The 17,345-nt window shown below is 47.8% G+C and overlaps 1 protein-coding gene across 4 annotated transcripts in view; it reads left to right on the top strand.

The window, feature by feature from the left end:
* Positions 1–13,350: 13,350 nt before the first annotated feature.
* The window catches only part of ACLY (ATP citrate lyase), a 44,598-nt gene continuing 40,603 nt past the window's right edge, over positions 13,351–17,345 (top strand). For 3 of the 4 annotated variants that reach the window (XM_005899224.3, XM_014479257.2, XM_070389826.1), the window contains exon 1: positions 13,351–13,507. The gene's annotated coding sequence lies outside the window, so the exon portion shown is untranslated. The remainder of the gene's footprint in view (positions 13,508–17,345) is intronic. The other variant, XM_070389827.1, reaches the window with a different exon arrangement.

Below are 17,345 nucleotides of genomic sequence, written 5' to 3'. Positions count from 1 at the left end.
GACTGTGTAGCTGGTGCCTAGGAAACCAGTGTTGGACCACGACGAGCGCGTGGCTATTCGCTTCAAGGAGGCCTCTTTGCGACTTCTAGTGTTGGCAGTCGCACTCTCCATCGGTTCCTCCCCGAGTTGCTTCGCATTCAGAAACCACAGTCAGGAGAAAAAAAAAAACAAAATGTACAGCTCAGAAGACAGGGAAAAGATTGGGGGCATAATTCCAAATAGGGATAAGGCATTCATGGCAAGTATTTGTGCACGTGTACCACCCTCAAGAGTGAGCCTCTTGGTGGCTCCAGACGGTCAAGAATCTGCCTGCAATGCAGGAGACCTGAGTTAGATCCCTGGGTCGCGAAGATCCCCTGGATAAGGAAATGGCAACTCACTCCAGTCCATGGACAGGGGAGCCTGGCAGGCTTCAGTCCATGGGATCTCAAAGAGTCGGACGTGACTTAAAGTGAAGTCGCGCAGTCGTGTCCGACTCTTTGCGACCCCGTGGACTGTAGCCCCTCAGGCTCCTCCGTTCATGTGATTTTCCAGCCAAGAATACTGGAGTGGGATGCCATTTCCTTCTCCAAGGGATCTTCCCAACCCAGGAATTGAACTCTGCTCTCCTGTACTGCAGGCAAACTCTTATTACTGTCTGAGCCACCAGGGAATCCCATTGAGCTACATAAGCTGCTGGATACATAAGCACCTGGCTGGTTAGCTCAGTTGGTTAGAGCTAGGTGCTAATAATGCCAAGGTCCCGAGTTCAATCCTTACAGGCCAGACTGCAAGGATATGACTTAGCGACTCAACACAAACACCATCAAAGGGAGACAGCATTGGGCTCCGAAGTCAAAGTGCTTGGGCGGCCACAGCACAGGGCACTAGGCCCACCCAGTACAGGGCTGCTACTGCTGCTAAGTCACTTCTGCTGCTGCTGCTGCTGCTGCTAAGTCGCTTCAGTCGTGTCCGACTCTGTGCGACCCTATAGACGGCAGCCCACTAGGCTCCTCTGTCCCTGGGATTCTCCAGGCAAGAACACTGGAGTGGGGTGCCATTTCCTTCTCCAATGCATGAAAATGAAAAGTGAAAGTGAAGTCGCTCAGTCGTTCCTGACTCTTAGCGACCCTATGGACTGCAGCCTACCGGGCTCCTCCGTCCACGGGATTTTCCAGGCAAGAGTACTGGAGTGGGGTGCCATTGCCTTCTCCCAGTACAGGGCAGTAGGCCTTAAATTTTCACTTTTGCCAAGTGAAAGTGAAGATGAACCTTCCTGGTGTGAGGATATGCATTAAGCTACATGGGAAATAACTCTGAGTTCACCCTTTCAGTGTAACACATTTAGTGAGCATCTGCTACTGGCGGGCTCTCACCTCTTCAAGGTCTTTACTGACATCCTCCCCCAGTCCCTACTCTCCCTGCTCCCCTCTAATAAAAGGTGGGCTGGGTTCTTCTAAGTTCCATTATTTTAAAAAAATATTTATTTGGCTGCCAGAGGTCTTAGTTGCAGCTCTGGAAATCTTTGATCTTTGTTGTGTGTGGTATGTGGGAATCATTTTAGTTGTGGCATGTGGGATCTAAATGAAACTGGGACACCCCTCCAACCCCTATAACCCTCCCCCCCCACCCCCCACCCCCACATTGGGAGCCCAGAGTCTTAGCCACTGGACCACCAGGGAAGTCCCCTTACTGTATGACTTTAGAATGGTCAACTTCCAAGCCAGTGAAATTGTGAGGGTCTTGGCCTTGTGTATATTAGTGGATGTTCAAAAAAAATTATTAAGGTTTAAATATTAAGAAGATATCCTTAACTATGAACAAATGAGTACATGTAAAACTGGGGAAACATGCGTAGAGATATTGTGAGAAGATCTGTGTCTATTTTCTGGCTATGATATTGCACTAAAGTTTTTCAAAATGTTACCATTGGAGGAAACTGGATAAAGGGTACATGGGATGTCTTTATATCCTTTCTTAAAGCTGCATATAAATCTGTAGTTATCTCTGTGCTGTGCTTAGTCGCTCACTCGTGTCCAACTCTGTGATCCCATGGACTGTAGCCCACCAGGCTCCTCTGTTCATGAGGATTCTCCAGGCAAAAATACTTGAGTGGGGGGTTACCATGCCATCCTCCAGGGGACCTTCCCAACCCAGGGGCTGAACCCAGATCTCCTGCATTGCAGGTGGATTCTTTACCATCTGAGCCACCAGGGAAACCCAAATATGATCTGCACCTCCAGGGACTCGAACCTGGGTTGCAAGAATGGTAATCTTCCATGAGCGGTGGGATATAGTTATCTCAAAATGAGTTTAGTTTTATAAAGAATAACTTTAGTACAGTATAGTACTAAAATAACAGTATATAAAAATATATATATATATATATATATATATATATTTTGTAGTATATAAAAAAATAACAGTTCCTTCCCTGGAAGAGTTCTGTCTAATCAGGGAGAGAGATACATAAACAGTAACGACTACCCAAAGAGACATTGTTATTCAAAGTTTTCTATGTGCCTGTGCGGGAGATGAAGATAGACTTACTTTCAAGCTGCAGTAATGGTATCAGTGTAAATATAGTTATATAGATCAGTGGAACATAAAGAGATTCATCAGAGTCCATAAATAGATTCACACATATTCGATTAGTTAATGTTGCTAAAGAAACTCAATGGGGAAAAGATCATCATTTGGACAAATGGTGTTGGAAAAATTGGGTGACCAAAGGACTTCCCTTGTGGCTTAGCTGTTAGAGAATCCGCCTGCAATTCGGGAAACCTGGGTTCGATCCCTGGGTTGGGAAGATCCCCTGGAGAAGGGAATGGTTACCCACTCCAGTATTCTGGCCTGGAGAATTCCATTGGCTGTATGGTCCACAGGGTTGCAAAGAGTCAGGCTAAGTCGACTTTCACTATGCCAAAACAAAATAAACAAAAATCTGACCATATAGACAGATTAACTCAAAAGATTTAAATGTAAGAGGTAGAATTATAAAACCAGAAAAATAGGTGAATGTATTAGAGTGAAAAACAAAAAACAAATTTGATGTCATCAAAGTGAAAATTCTTTGTTCTTCAAAACAATACTATTGGACCTTCCCTGGTGGCTCAGTGGTAAAGAATCCACCCGCCAATGCAGAAGACATAGGTTTGATCCCTGGTCTGGGAAGATCCCAAGTGCCAAGGAGCAACAAGGCCCTCAAGCCACAACTACTGAGGTTGTGCTCCAGAGCCTGGCAGCTGCAACTATTGAACCCACGTGCCACACTAATGAAGCCTGTATGCCCTAGAGCCCGTATTCTGCTACAAGAGAGGTCACTGCAGTGAAAAGCCTGTGCACCACAACTGGAGAGTAGCCTCCGTTCGTCCCAATCAGAGAAAAGCCAACATAACAACGGAGACCCAGCATAGCCAAGAATAAATAAATAAAATTATATTTTTTAAAAAAACAACAAAGTTAAGAAAATTAAAAGGCAAGCCACAGACTGGGACAAAATATTTGCAAAACATCTATCTGACAAAGAATTTGTATGCACAATAAATAAAGAGCTCTTACAGCTCCATATAACAAGGCAAATAAAAAGTGATCAAAATATTTTAATAGTTATATCATCAAAGAAGATATATGGATGACAATTAGCATATGAAACATGCTCCAGTGTCTTTAGTCATTGCTGCTGCTGCTGCTAAGTCGCTTCAGTCGTGTCCGATTCTGTGCGACCCCATAAACGGCAGCCCAACAGGCTCCCCCATCCCTGGGATTCTCCAGGCAAGAACACTGGAGTGGGTTGCCATTTCCTTCTCCAATGCATGAAAGTGAAAAGTGAAAGTGAAGTCCCTCAGTCGCGTCCGACTCCCAGCGACCCCATGGGCTGCAGCCCACCAGGCTCCTCCGTCCATGGGATTCTCCAGGCAAGAGTATTGGAGTGGGGTGCCATTGCCTTCTCCGGTCTTTAGTCATTAGGAAAATACAAAATAAGCCCCGCAAGTAGACACTGATACACACTTCTAGAATAGTTAAAGTGAAAAAAGACTGAATTTGCCAGGTGTTGATGAACACGGTAAGCAACCAGAATTCTCATACACTGATGGTGAGAATGTAAAACGGTTTAACCTCTGTGGAAAATGGTTTGGCAGCGTCTTAAAAAGTTCAACACACTTACCATATGACCCAGCCAGTCTGCTTCTAGGAATTTACCCAAGAGAAATCAAAGCTGTATGAAAACATCCATAGTAGTTTTATCTGCAATAGCCCCAAAGTGGAAACATTTCCAATCAACTGGTGAATGGATAAATCATAGTTTAGCTTCGTGATGGAATACTACTTAGTTGTAAAAAAGAAAGAACTATTGATACATGCATAATATGGATAAATCTCAAAGAAACTATGCTGAACAAAACAATTCATACAAAAAAGACTATATGGTTCCATTTATATAGAATTTTAGAAAATGCAAACATAATCTTTATTGCCTTAAAGAAAAACAATGTATCCTGGGAACACAGAGTTAGGACGGGGAGAGATTGATTACAAAAGAGTAGAAGGAAACTTTGGGAGATGAAGGATGTGTGTATTATTTTTTTTTTTTTTTTTTGGCTATGCCACCCAGCTCTTGGGATCTTAGCGTCTTGATCAGGGACTGAACTCAGGCCCTCGGCAGTGAGAGGGCAGAGTTGTAACCACTGGATGGCCAGGGAATTCCCTGTGTGTATGATCTTAATTGTGGTGACATTTTCATCGTGTATGCATGTGTTAAAACTCATCAAATTGTGTGCTTTACATGTGTAAATTTCATCATGCTTCAATTATATCAATAAAGATGCTTTTAAAAATCCAATAAAATAATAACAGTAATGTGTGCTTTTTGGCAGCTTACGAAACACTTTGTGATCTTCACAGCACCTGAAGAAGGGAGGAAGCAGAGTATTTGCCTGGTTTCCAGATGAAACACAGGACCTGGGAGAGGTGACAGGGTTTGCCCTAAGCTACAATACCAGAATATAGGTAAGTTGAGCTGGGCCCCATGCCTTAGGTTGGATTGGTAGAGTAAAAGTCACTGGAATTGGATCCCAATCTGTCCCAGCCATTTACTAGCTGATCTCCTTAGGTTACTTCTTTATTTCTTATTGTATTGTGAATTAGAATATAGATACCATGGAGTTGGACATGTATAGATACAGAGTTGGACATGACTGAGTGACTGAACAATAGCAACAACAGAAACATTAATAAAACACATACGTACAGTTTAATAAATAATTATAAAATGAACACCCACATAAACATCACCCAGGTAAGTCGAAAAACATATTGTCAACCAAGGGCTCCCTGTGAGACCCCTCCCCAAGCACAGCCCCACCCCTGCACTGCCACCCCCTGCACAGGTAACCACCATCTTTCCAGTTACTACCGTGGCTGGAGCCCCATGGTCTCTTTCTTGGATTAATGCAAGATCCTTGAACAAGGTCTCCACATTCTATCCTTGCCCTCTTTCTTCTCAATGCTGGTGTCAGAATATTCCTTCTAAACTAGCTCAGATGAGACTTCTCTGGTGGTCCAGTGGTTAAGAATCCACCTACCAATACAGGGGATGCGGGTTTGATCCCTGCTCTGGAAACTAAGATCCCACATGCCTTGGAGCAACTAAGCCCGTGCACCACAAGAGAAGCCCGTGCACCCCAATGAAGACTCAGCACAGCAACCCCCCAAAAACCCAAGAGTTATAAAATATGTCAGATCATGTCACTCTGTGTAAAACCCTACAGTGGTCCCCCATTTCATTCAAAGTAAAAGCTACTCTCCCCATCATGCCCTGAGTTCCAGGCACCTGGCCTCCTCACTGTTCCTTGCACAAGAAGACCCCTGCTAGACTCCTTCCTTGGGACCTTCACACTGCCTATTCCCTCAGCCCCAGTCAGCCTGGGATTGGGCTGGAAGGCTCCCTCCCCACTACTTAACTGGCTCTTTCCCCTCCTTCGTGTATTTGTTCAAATCTCTCCTTTGCAATGAGGCAAACCCTGACCACCCTATTTAATACTGCAACCTACTTGCCCTCAACCTCTGATGAGGAAATTCTTTATTCATTTACTTATTTTTCATTAATATTTGTATGGAGGTATAGTTGATTTAAAATACCATGTTGATTTCAGGTATACAGCACAGAAATTTAGTTATACACACACACACACACACACACACACACACACATTCTTCTTCAGATTCTCTTCCCTTATATGTTATTACAAAACACTGAGTAGAGAGTTCCCTGTGCTTAACAGTAGGTCCTTGTTGGTTATCTATTTTATATATAGTAATGTGTATATGTTAATCTCAATCTCCTAATTTATCCTTCCCTGATTTGGGAATTCTTTATCCTCTGTTTTTTGTTTGTTTGTTTTCTTTTTCCCATAGCCCCACTTTTCAATATACTATTATAACTTCTTTGTTTATTTTATAGATTGTTTATTGCTGCTTCCCCTGGTAAAATGTGAGCTCCACAGGGTGAGCATTTTTATTTGTTTCCTTCACTGTTGCTCCAGTGCTCAGAGCAGTACCTGGCATATTGCAGGAGTTCAGTAATTACTCACTGAAGGAAAGAAGGACTATCCTTCTCCTTCTTCTTTTTTTTTTTTTTAGCAGTAATCATTTCCAAGCTTTTTTTTGTGTGTGTGGTTTTTCCAACTATGTATCCCCTCCAAATAATACAATTTGGTTTTTCTTGTTTTAACTCTACCTGATTATTCAAAATGTCTACCCAGAGTAATAAGTCTCTAGCAAAGGCAACAAAAAAAGAGACTTTTAGTAAATACTCAACTCATAGCAATAAATTCAAACTTAAAGACATTGTCAGAAATGACTTTCCAAAGGAGTGGTAGAACTGGTTAAAGCTGGTGCTAATATTGTGTGCTGTGTGTGTGCTCAGGCACTCAGTCGTGTCCAACTCACTCCATGGACTGTAGCCCGTCAGGCTCCTCTGGCCACGGGATTTACCAGGCAAAAACACTGGAGTAGGTTGCCGTTTCCTTCTCCAGGGTTCCATGCGATTTGAATTCTACTGTAACTGTGTTTTTCATGTTCCACTTTCTTTTGCTGAATATTCTGTTATGCGATTCGTTCATGTGTGTGTAGCTGCAGTTCATTCATTTCCCCTGCGGTCAAGTTTCCTATGGTATGAATATGCTACAATCCAGCCAGCCAGGTGTTGAAGGACATCTGGGCTCTGTCTAGTTTTTAGACAATCTCGTATATGTGTCCTGGCACATATGTTTACGAGATACATTCACAGGAGAGGAGCTGCAGGGTCTTAGTGTATATGACTCTTCAACTTAATAAGATAATGTCAAATGGTTTCCAAACTAGTTACATCCATCTGCCTTCCCATCTGCAATAAGGGTACCTGTCTGTAATAAGGTCACCTCTTTGGACCTCAATTCTCCCTGTACTTCCTTTGTAACATTAGAGAACTGGACTAGGGTTCTTCTGAAATCTCTTTGGGTTCTGTCATCAAGGAGCCTTGAATACATAGCACCTGGGGCTGTGCATCCTTGAAGCAACATCTAAGTTGTGAGGGAAAGCGGTGAACACAACCCATGCTTTAGATGAGGCCTCCCAACATCCCAGATGTCTCTTAAGATTTGTAGTGGGATTTCCCTGGTAGTCCAATGGCTAAGACTCTGCACTCCCAATGCAGGGAGCTTGGGTTCAATCCCTGGTCAGGGAACTAGATCCCAAATGCCACAATAAAGATCGAAGATCCAGTGTGCCACAACTAAGACCCAGCACAGCCAAACAACAACAACAAAAAAGATTGGTATCAGGGTAGAGACTGTGGCCCTGATGGAACTTGACACCTCTTATCTGTACATCATGACCTCTGCTTCTACCTACCCTTTATGTCCCCAAAACAGAACATGACAAAGAGAGACAAGAGGCAAAAATGATGAATCCACTCAGAGATAAGGTAAAACATGGCAAGTAAAGGCCGAGGGTGAGTGATCTGTTGGGGAGAAGTTGTATAGCTTCTGTCTTGGAAAAGGAAGTGGTCAACTGCCTTCTTAGGGGAAAGTTTCCTGAAAGAAGAGGGAATGTCACAGAAAAACACCTGGTGGGGAGGAAGTGGCAGCAGTTTTTCAGACAGGGTGATGGCTTCCCTAGTGGCTCAGACTGTAAAGAATCTGCCTGCAATGTGGGAGACCTGTGTTTGATCCCTGGGTTGGAAGGTCTGGAGGAGGGCATGGCAACCCACTCCAGTATTCTTGCCTTCAGAGTCCCATGAACAGAGGAGCCTGGTGGGCTACAGTCCATGGGGTCAAAAAGAGTCGGATACAACTGAGCGACTAAGCACATAGAGGGTAAATTTGAGGATGACTAGAAAGAAGCCAGCCACGATTCAGTTGGTGTGGCTGGGAAATATTTCCTGAGCACAGATGCTGGGTCTGGTGGACCCTCCCTGGGGCACTTCCCCAGAGCGCACCCGCCCTTGGTTCCAACTGATGTGGGGAAAAAACTGAGTGTTGAAGGAGTGAGAACTCCCCCTGGTTCTCCAGAGGGAGGATGACGGGTCTCTGTAGTCAGAGACCCATGGCTGTCGCATGATAAAGTGGGTTTAGAACTGCAGGCTTTCATAGACTCTCCTCCTGGCTGCATCTTCTCCTTCCTCCCCGCTACTGTTCCCCTACGATTCCTTTCCTTCATTCACATATTCAATCCAGCTGATATTCGGTCATGCATACAGTGAGTGCCTAATATGTGTCTAGCCCCCTGTGAGGCACAGGGGACGGCATAATAAACAGGCACACAGCTGAGTCTTGAGGATCTCATCAGCCAATGGGGAGATGCACTGGACTGGATTATCTTTCCCTCCTCTTCACCTGAAGCGGTTGTAGGGGACTGGGTTTCCCGTAGTAGGTGCTCAGTGACTATTAGCTGAAATGGATTAAAATCCAGGGAGGAGTCATTAGGTAGTCTAAAGCTTCTTCTTCTTTTTTTGGCTGCCCTGGGTCTTTGTTGTGGCGTGGAGACTTCTCTAGATGGGGTGCCAGGGCTTCTCTTGTTGTGGGTTCCAGAGAGTGCAGGCTTAGTATTTGCCAAGTGTGGGCCTGTCTAGTTAGGGCTTAGCTGCCTTGTGGCATGTGGAATTTTAGTTTACCAGGATCTAAACCGAGTCCCCTGTATTGGAAGGCAGACTCTCAACCACTGAACCACCAAGGAAGTCCCCAGACTAAAGCTTCTGAAACTGAGATAGAATGCCCAAAGCCTGGCACAAAGATGGTGAGGCAGGAGGTAGATGCCTCCTCCTCCTGCCCCCAGCATAAAACAATTGGAGATTCATTCCTTGTGGACCAAAACTTTAATACAAGAATAGCAGGACACTTAAGGGAGGAGGCTGAGCCCTGCCCCAACCACATATTTCTCATTCCTGAAGTCAGGAGACCTCCCTGACCACAGGTGCTCAGAAAGGCTCCTTGGGAATCAAAGGAGGAGTGATGTCAAGTGATGCTCTACCCATAGGTCTTTGCAGTAGAATCCATCTTGGCTAAGAGATGTGTGCACACATGGAAGGACACTGAGATAAACCAAATATGGATGATTGGCCAAGGGAAAACTGGAAGAATTGCCCCATTTAAGTGATTTAAATTGCCATAATGGTGCAACACAGGGATTCTCCCTCTGAGTCTGCTGGTGTGCCTACCAACATGTACTGTACTCTTTTTCCTCCTAATAAATACTTACTTGCTTCACTACTTTCTGTCTTTGTGGAAATTCTTTTCTGCAAATCCAAAGGGCCAGGGCCCTTGTCACTGACCACTGGTCTAGTGGCTAGGATCTGGTTCTTTTACTGCTGTGACCCAACCCCAACCTCTGGCTGGGAACCCAAGCCTGGCTCCAAGCCATTGCAGCCTGAGGCCATCAACAGTACCCAGGGACAGGAACCTGTCCTCTGCCAAGCTGAGGAGGGAGGTGATTCAAATGGGAAAATCAGAAGAGTTTAAAGCTTTTAAGTCAGAGAACAGAAAGGTAAGAATGGGAGGTCCAAATTGATTCATTTGAGGTAGAGGAGCCTCTGCAGTGGCATGGTGGGGTAATGAGGGAGTCTGGGGAGTCTTGGGGGTCTGCAATGGGCCCACTGAGGGAACTGAAAAACTTCCATGATTGGCTCATGGATCCTCTGGTCAGCACCTCTCCTCTTTCACTCCTTGGATAGTAACTTTCTTGTTGTTCTGCCCAGGATTAGTCAAACCTGGGTCCAGCAACATCGAGATGGGGAACTTAATCACTCAGCAAACACTTACTGACTAGGTGCATGCATGCAAAGTTGCTTCAGTCATGTCTGGCTCTTTGTGACACTGTGGACTGTAGCCTACCAGGCTTCTCTGTCCATGGGATTTTGCAGGCAAGAATATTGGAGTGGGTTGCCATGCCTCCTCCAGGGGATCTTCCTGACCCAGGGATTGAACCCGCATCTCTTACATCTTCTGCCTTGGCAAGAGGGTTCTTTACCGCTAGCACCACCTGGCAAGCCCATTGACTAGGTACCAGGCCCTATTGAAAGTGCTGGAGAGAGCAGCCAGAAAATACATACATCTGCAATATATTGAAGGATAAGTTGTTAGAAATGGAATTGCTGGGGCTGTGGACACGTGCATTTAAAAATTTTCTCAATATTGTCAAATTGATGTACAAAGTTTATGACAGCCTAGATGCCTGTTTCTGGATGTGTGATTTTTTAAAAAATTTTATTGAAGTATGGTTGATTTGAATTTTATTGAAGAATTTTATTGAAGTATGGTTGATGGCTGGATGGCATCACTGACTCGATGGACATGAGTCTCAGTGAACTCCGGGAGTTGGTGATGGACAGGGAGGCCTGGCGTGCTGCGATTCGTGGGGTTGCAAAGAGTCGGACACGACTGAGCAACTGGTCTGATCTGATCTGATGGTTGATTTGCAAAGTGTTAATTTCTGCTTACAACAAAGTGATTGTTATACATATATATAATTTTTTTACAGTCTTTTCCATTATGGCTTATCAGAGGATATTGAATATAGTTCCCTATGCTATACAGTAGGACCTTGTTGTTTGGCTGGTTGTATCTCTCTAACCAGGGGGATAATTGCTACACAGTAGATTCTCCCTGACTGCAGTCTTCCCACTAGCCCACAAAGATCCTGAGTTGCTCAGATATGCAGATGACACCACCCTTATGGCAGAAAGTGAAGAGGAACTAAAAAGCCTCTTGATGAAAGTGAAAGAGGAGAGTGAAAAAGTTGGCTTAAAGCTCAACATTCAGAAAACGAAGATCATGGCATCTGGTCCCATCACTTCATGGGAAATAGATGGGGAAACAGTGGATTTATTTTTTGGGGCTCCAAAATCACTGCAGATGGTGACTGTAGCCATGAAATTAAAAGACGCTTACTCCTTGGAAGGAAAGTTATGACCAACCTAGATAGCATATTGAAAAGCAGAGACGTTACTTTGCCAACAAAGGTCTGTCTAGTCAAGGCTATAGTTTTTCCAGTGGTCATGTATGGATGTGAGAGTTGGACTGTGAAGAAAGCTGAGTGCCGAAGAATTGATGCTTTTGAACTGTGGTGTTGGAGAAGACTCTTGAGAGTCCCTTGGACTGCAAGGAGATCCAACCAGTCCATTCTGAAGGAGATCAGTCCTGGGATTTCTTTGGAAGGAATGATGCTAAAGCTGAAACTCCAGTACTTTGGCCACCTCATGCGAAGATTTGACTCATTGGAAAACACTCAGATGCTGGGAAGGATTGGGGGCAGGAGGAGAAGGGGACGACAGTGGATGAGATGGCTGGATGGCATCACTGACTCGATGGACGTGAGTCTGGGTGAACTCTGGGAGTTGGTGACGGACAGGGAGGCCTGGCGTGCTGTGATTCATGGGGTCGCAAAGAATCGGACATGACTGAGTGACTGAACTGAACTGAACTGAAGGCCAGAAAAGGAGTACCTTCACAGGAGGTGTTTTCTTTAGCTGTGGAGAGGTAGTCCTTCTCCAAGATGGGTGCTATTTGGGGAGATTCTGAGTAGGGGTGGAGCTCATTCCATGTAGGAGTGGAAGGCTCTCTATGACCAACAGGAGAGAGGAGCTGAGGAAATGCTGTTTCAAAAAGATGCCTGTGAGGGAAGGGACCAGAAACTGACATCATCAGGGATCACTTTGTTCAGGCATGGCCAACAAGTGTATTGGGGGGAGAAGGATTTGGCCAGGTTTTTGTGTACAGCAATGTGGTAGCATTGTTACAGTGTGACCCCAGCGCCTGGCAGGAACACAGACATGTGGTCTGTTTGCACACTGCGCTGACCCTTTCACCTGAGCTGCTCAGCGCATGATCCTCCTTCCTGGAGCTAGACAGCTGTTAGGGTCAGGGAGCAGCTCGAGAGACCTAGAGGACTGGGATGGACATAGGAAAGCTCCAGGATGTCTCAGCAGTAAATCTATGTCTTGGTTTCTAGGACTGTCTGATTTTAAAAATTCTGTCCCACAAGTTCACCAATACCTGTCAGACCGGGTGTCCCAGTTTTTGATTTGGAAAATGCACTCTGTTTCCCCGGTAATGGAGAAGGGGAAGGCAGCAGTTCATTCATTCCTCTAGTCTAAGCGTGAGATAGTGGGGGCGGGGCGGGGAGCCCGAGCAGCAGAGATGGCCCCAGCCTTGCGCTAGAATCTCTCATTGAATTCTCTGCTCTGTGCGCCCAGGTGAGTGGATGAGTGGTGGTGACTGACGCGAGGTGGTGATTGACCCCTCCTAGCCCCACCTGCTCACGCGGTCCTCCGCCCTATCCCATTTACAGTGGGAGGTCTCATCTATCTCTGCTCTCGGCCTCGCTCCACCAGCTTAAGGAAGAGAGTCCACGTGCAAATGGGCAAGCAGTCTTGCAAAAAGCAGGTCTAAGCAACTGGGTTCGATGTGGCCGATTTCAAGCTGCCAGGATACGGACGTCAGTTTCTCCCAAAGCGAGATGGGAAGGAGACTCTGGGTCCCCAAGGCTGCGATACAGCCCATTCGGCCAACACCCCAGCCCCCACTCCCCAACACCCCATCGCAGCGGCTCTAGGCCCACCTCCTAAGCGATCAGGCCATGGCCCCCAGCCTCGTAAGCTCCCCTCCCAGCGTAGCCCGGCCCATCTCCCCACCGGAGGCCCCGCCCCCGACCCCTCCCTGGCTTGGCAGGCTCCGGAGAGGCGGTGCCCGCCAGCCGTCCGGGGCAGACGCACCAGCGGGACTACAAGTCCCAGCAAACCCTGGGGCCTGGCCTCGGGGGCGGGGCTATATCAGGCAGCGAATTGGGAGGAGGTCTGGCGCTCAGGCTAGGGAATGCGTGTGGCCAATGGCCGGGCGGCTCGCGCTGTGTGCCGATGGGGGCGGGGAGAAGCCCGCCAGCGCCCGGACAAAAGCCAGGTCTCCGGCGGCTGCGGGAGGCTGGAGCGCTCCTAGCAGTGGGCGGTGACTTGGGTCCTGTAGACTGAACGCCGCGCATAGACTTTCTCGGAGAGGTGAGTGGCCGACGGCTGTTTTCGCGAGATGGACCCCACCTGGTCCAGGAGCTTCCTGCTTCCCTCCCCCAACCCGGAACCGCCTCCTTCGAAGCCAGCTTGGGGCTCACGCGCGCTCCCTGCACCTGCTTGGAGTTTTGGGGGTCTTAGTTTTAGGTTAGCCTTCGCTGGGATCCCGGCCGGTGGCCTCGTGTCGCCCTCCCCTCCCCCGCCCCAACTCCTCCACATTCTAGTTCCCGGAGTTTGCACAAGGCTGGCCGCCGTTGTTGCCTGCCTTCCCTCCGCCGTATTACATCGCCCCTAACTGGCTCCCCTCATCCCCACCCCGGGACTAGTCGCCGGGCCTCATCGGGCTTTCTGTGGCCACCTCTTGCCCCGATCTGGGTCCCTCCACCCCGGCCATCGGATGCCCGGCAAAGGAGGTAGAGCGGTGGCTAGTCTCCCCACTCCTACTCCTCACCAGTCGGTTCAGGCCCTCCCTTTTAGTTCTGTGGAGAGTCGACTGAGCCCCGCGCCAAAGTGGAAGGAGCGAGCAGGGCGCGCAGCCGCCGAAGACCACACTTGGCAGGGCCAACCCAGGCCTCGCCACGAGGAACTATCCTTGGATGGGCGGTGCAGGGAGGACTCTCCTAGCTCTGGGGGTGCCGTCAGGCCCAGCCGCTAAGCGACAGATGGCCGGGGTGCCCGTCTCTCTCCCCACCCTTGGCGTTGATGCCGAGCTTGGCCGAGACAGGGTCCTCCAGGGGCTGGAAGATGCTGCCGCCACCCTGCTGTCGGGATTGGCAGAGGGCCAGTCCCAGCGCCTCCTGCCCTCTCCAACCTTGGCGGATATCAAGGAGTTCTACCATTAGGTGGTCCTCCGGAGTCTGCCTGGGCAGAGGATTTTGCGGGGGGAAGCAGTGCATAGCACAGTTTGGTCAACCAGCCCACTCCTCTCTTCACCCATTAACTTTGCACTGTTTCAGCCAGCTCAGATCATTGGATTTCTGACATTCTGAAATGTTGGGTGAAGGACACCTGGTAGACCCAGCTGCCCAGAGGGGTGTTTTCACTTCTTAAAGAGCTACTGCTTTTTTTTTTTTTTTAATATTTAAAGAGCTTCTTAAACAGCTTGGAAAATGATCATGGGAACAGCTCTTGAGCTCAGCTGGGTGGTAGGTGTCTCCACTCCCATTCTGCATTATGTTTGCTGCAGTAGGGGACCCTCAGAATTTTGTCCCTCTCTTTACTCCAGGGATTGCCTGGCCTTTCCAAAAAAAAAAAAAAACACCACTCCTGTGGATACTAACCTTAAAATAAGTGCTCTTTGTCCTCCTCACAGAGACCCTACATAGCATCCCCAGTGGTTCCTCTCCACGGGCTGTGTCCCAGGGGTACAGTCCTGGGGAACAAACTCCTTTCATTCAGCCTTCCCTGTGGGCTACTTCTGCCCTCCGTGGCTGCTGTGGATGAACTCAATTCTGGGTCACTTATCCTGTCTGCAGAAAAGACCCCATTCAGCTCAGAAGGGCCCTCCTTTCGATTGAGAGAATGTGTGTGTGTGTGTGTGTGTGTGTGTGTGTGTGTGTGTGTGTGTGTGTTCAGGTCCCCTGGCATGATTTTCCCCAAATTTACCTAGGTAACAGTTCCTGGGACCCCAAAGTGGACCCCTTGGATCTTAGCTCTGCCCTGAAATCATCTCTGACCAGTCTGACAGCATATTCAGTTATTCAGTTACTGGGGAGGCAGCCCAAGACTCTGCAGTGGTGTGTGTGTGTGTTGTGTTCCCAGCCCAGACTGGTTTACACTTTAAGTCCCTTTGTCACTTGAGCCAGCGTTCTTAGCTATGGGTCTCTGGGCTGTCAGATCATGGTCACAGGTCACCATCTTGAAGGGATAAGCGAAACTGGGTATGTGTACATTTTTCTGGGCTTTTCTTCTGGTGCTCGAAAGAGTCTGACCTCAAATAGGTTAAGATCCACCACCTTCAAGAGACTCCCCCGAATGATTAAACTTGTGATTTATCTCTACCCAGTCTACTCCCTGGCTTTGTGAGCCTTCTTACCCTGTCTTGATAAATATGCAGAGGCCAGATTCTTTCCCTGTCTTTTTACTCTGTCCTGTAAATTCTCTGTCTTGGCCTTGAGAGGGCCTGCCCCATCTATGCCAAAGTGCTCTGATGGCCAGTCTGTGTTTTGGTGAGCTGGCAGAGCTTTTCTATCTTGTGCCATTCCCCTGTTGTCAGCTCTCCCATCCCTCTCCTGAGCACCAGAGATGAGTTCTTGGATTTGAGATCTGAACTAAGGCTCAAGGAAATTGTGATTTTTTTTCAGCTGCAGAAGGTCCCTTTTCTCATCCAGGTTCTTTCCAAAGTTGGGTCTTTGTATGGGGGTAGGGGGCGGTCGTTGTTCTGGGAGTGTCTCTCTGCTGGAGAGGCTTAGCCGGGGTTGGGGGGGCGGGGGCGGGGCGTCCTTTCTCTTGGAATTTGTGATTAGCTTGTGAGCGACTGAACTGAACTGAACTGAACTGATGTGTCCTAACCACTAAGAGTGGTCGGCGGCTGCTCTCTCCTTTATCTGCTTGATCTGCCCTGGGTTGCATTCTGTTTGGGAGAGGGTAGGGGCACATTTATGTACCCATCTGATTTCAGGACCAGTTTTTCTGGTCTGAGTCAAGAAGGTTGGGAAATGGAGCTGGAGTGGGTGGGGGATGGAGGGGTATGGGGGAGTGGGGCTGATTGAGGCGTCTCCTTTGGAAACTCATATTGAGAAGGAGCCGGAAGTCATCCCAGGGGAAGGCGAAGAAACGGGAACGTTTCCTCTGAGCCCCTTCCCAGCTACCCGCCTTTGGGCCAGACACCACACTGAATGCACCCTTTGTGCCTTGCTGGAGGATAGCTGGGAGGCTCAGCCAGCCAGTCAAGCCAGGATTAGAACCTGAAGCCCAGCCTGGAGAATTGGAAAGGAGGTGCAGAGTGGCCCCGGAAACTCTGGCCTTCCCTGAGCTAGAAATGGAGACACCAACCTTCCTGAGTATGTAAAGCAGCCAGCCCTTCAGCTCCACCCTCCTTTATTTACACTTGGCTTTTCTCTCCCAGTAAATTCAACAACCTCAATTCTGAATCTTTGTGAGATAGGAGTGACTTTTCCTGATCTGGCCAAGCTCTTGTCAGGAATGACTTAGTTTCCTTTCCCTTCCTGTCTCCCCACCCTTTATCTCCCCAAATTGCTCCAGGCACTACCCCAAGGGAGAAGGGGTGTGTCAGGACAAAGTGACAGGGAGGGAAGGTGAAGTTGTCATCACAGATCCTTCTGTGAGGTGAATGGGGGAAATGGCCTGGCTCCTGGACAAGTGGTCTTTTCTGTCAGGCTGACTGTGGGATTTTCTAGGGACCAGGAGTGAGAGGGTTTGAGTTCAAATCTCAGGACCCCTGCATATTAATTAGGCTTCTTGGGCAAGTTGCCTTAACTCCTCTGAGCTTTTATTCCTCATCTAAGAAATAGGGCTGTAGGAACTTCCCTGGCGGTCCAGTGGTTAAGAATCTGTGCTTCCACTGCGGAGGGCATGGGTTTGATCCCTGGTTGGGGAACTAAGGTCGTGCGTGCCACGTGGTGTGGCCAAAAATAAAAATAAGAAATAGGACTCTCAATCTCCATGCACCTCCTAGGGCTCACCTACATGTGACCCAGGATGGCTTCTGCCTCTGTTCCCCTAGTTCTGGCTCGGTTAGAAATGACCAGTATGGGTGGTTCCCAGAGAGGACTCTGTTTTGCTCTAAATGAGTAGCTGGATGACTCAGTGGGGTGGGTGGGATGCACTGAAGGTCACAGTTCCCCGCCCTGTGTCAGCTCTGAACTTG

Source organism: Bos mutus, chromosome 19 (genome assembly GCF_027580195.1).
Source record: "Bos mutus isolate GX-2022 chromosome 19, NWIPB_WYAK_1.1, whole genome shotgun sequence".
In the NCBI taxonomy this organism is placed as follows: domain Eukaryota; kingdom Metazoa; phylum Chordata; class Mammalia; order Artiodactyla; family Bovidae; genus Bos; species Bos mutus.
The sequence above is the reverse complement of the archived record's forward strand: the minus strand, read 5'-3'. Positions and strand labels throughout refer to the sequence as shown.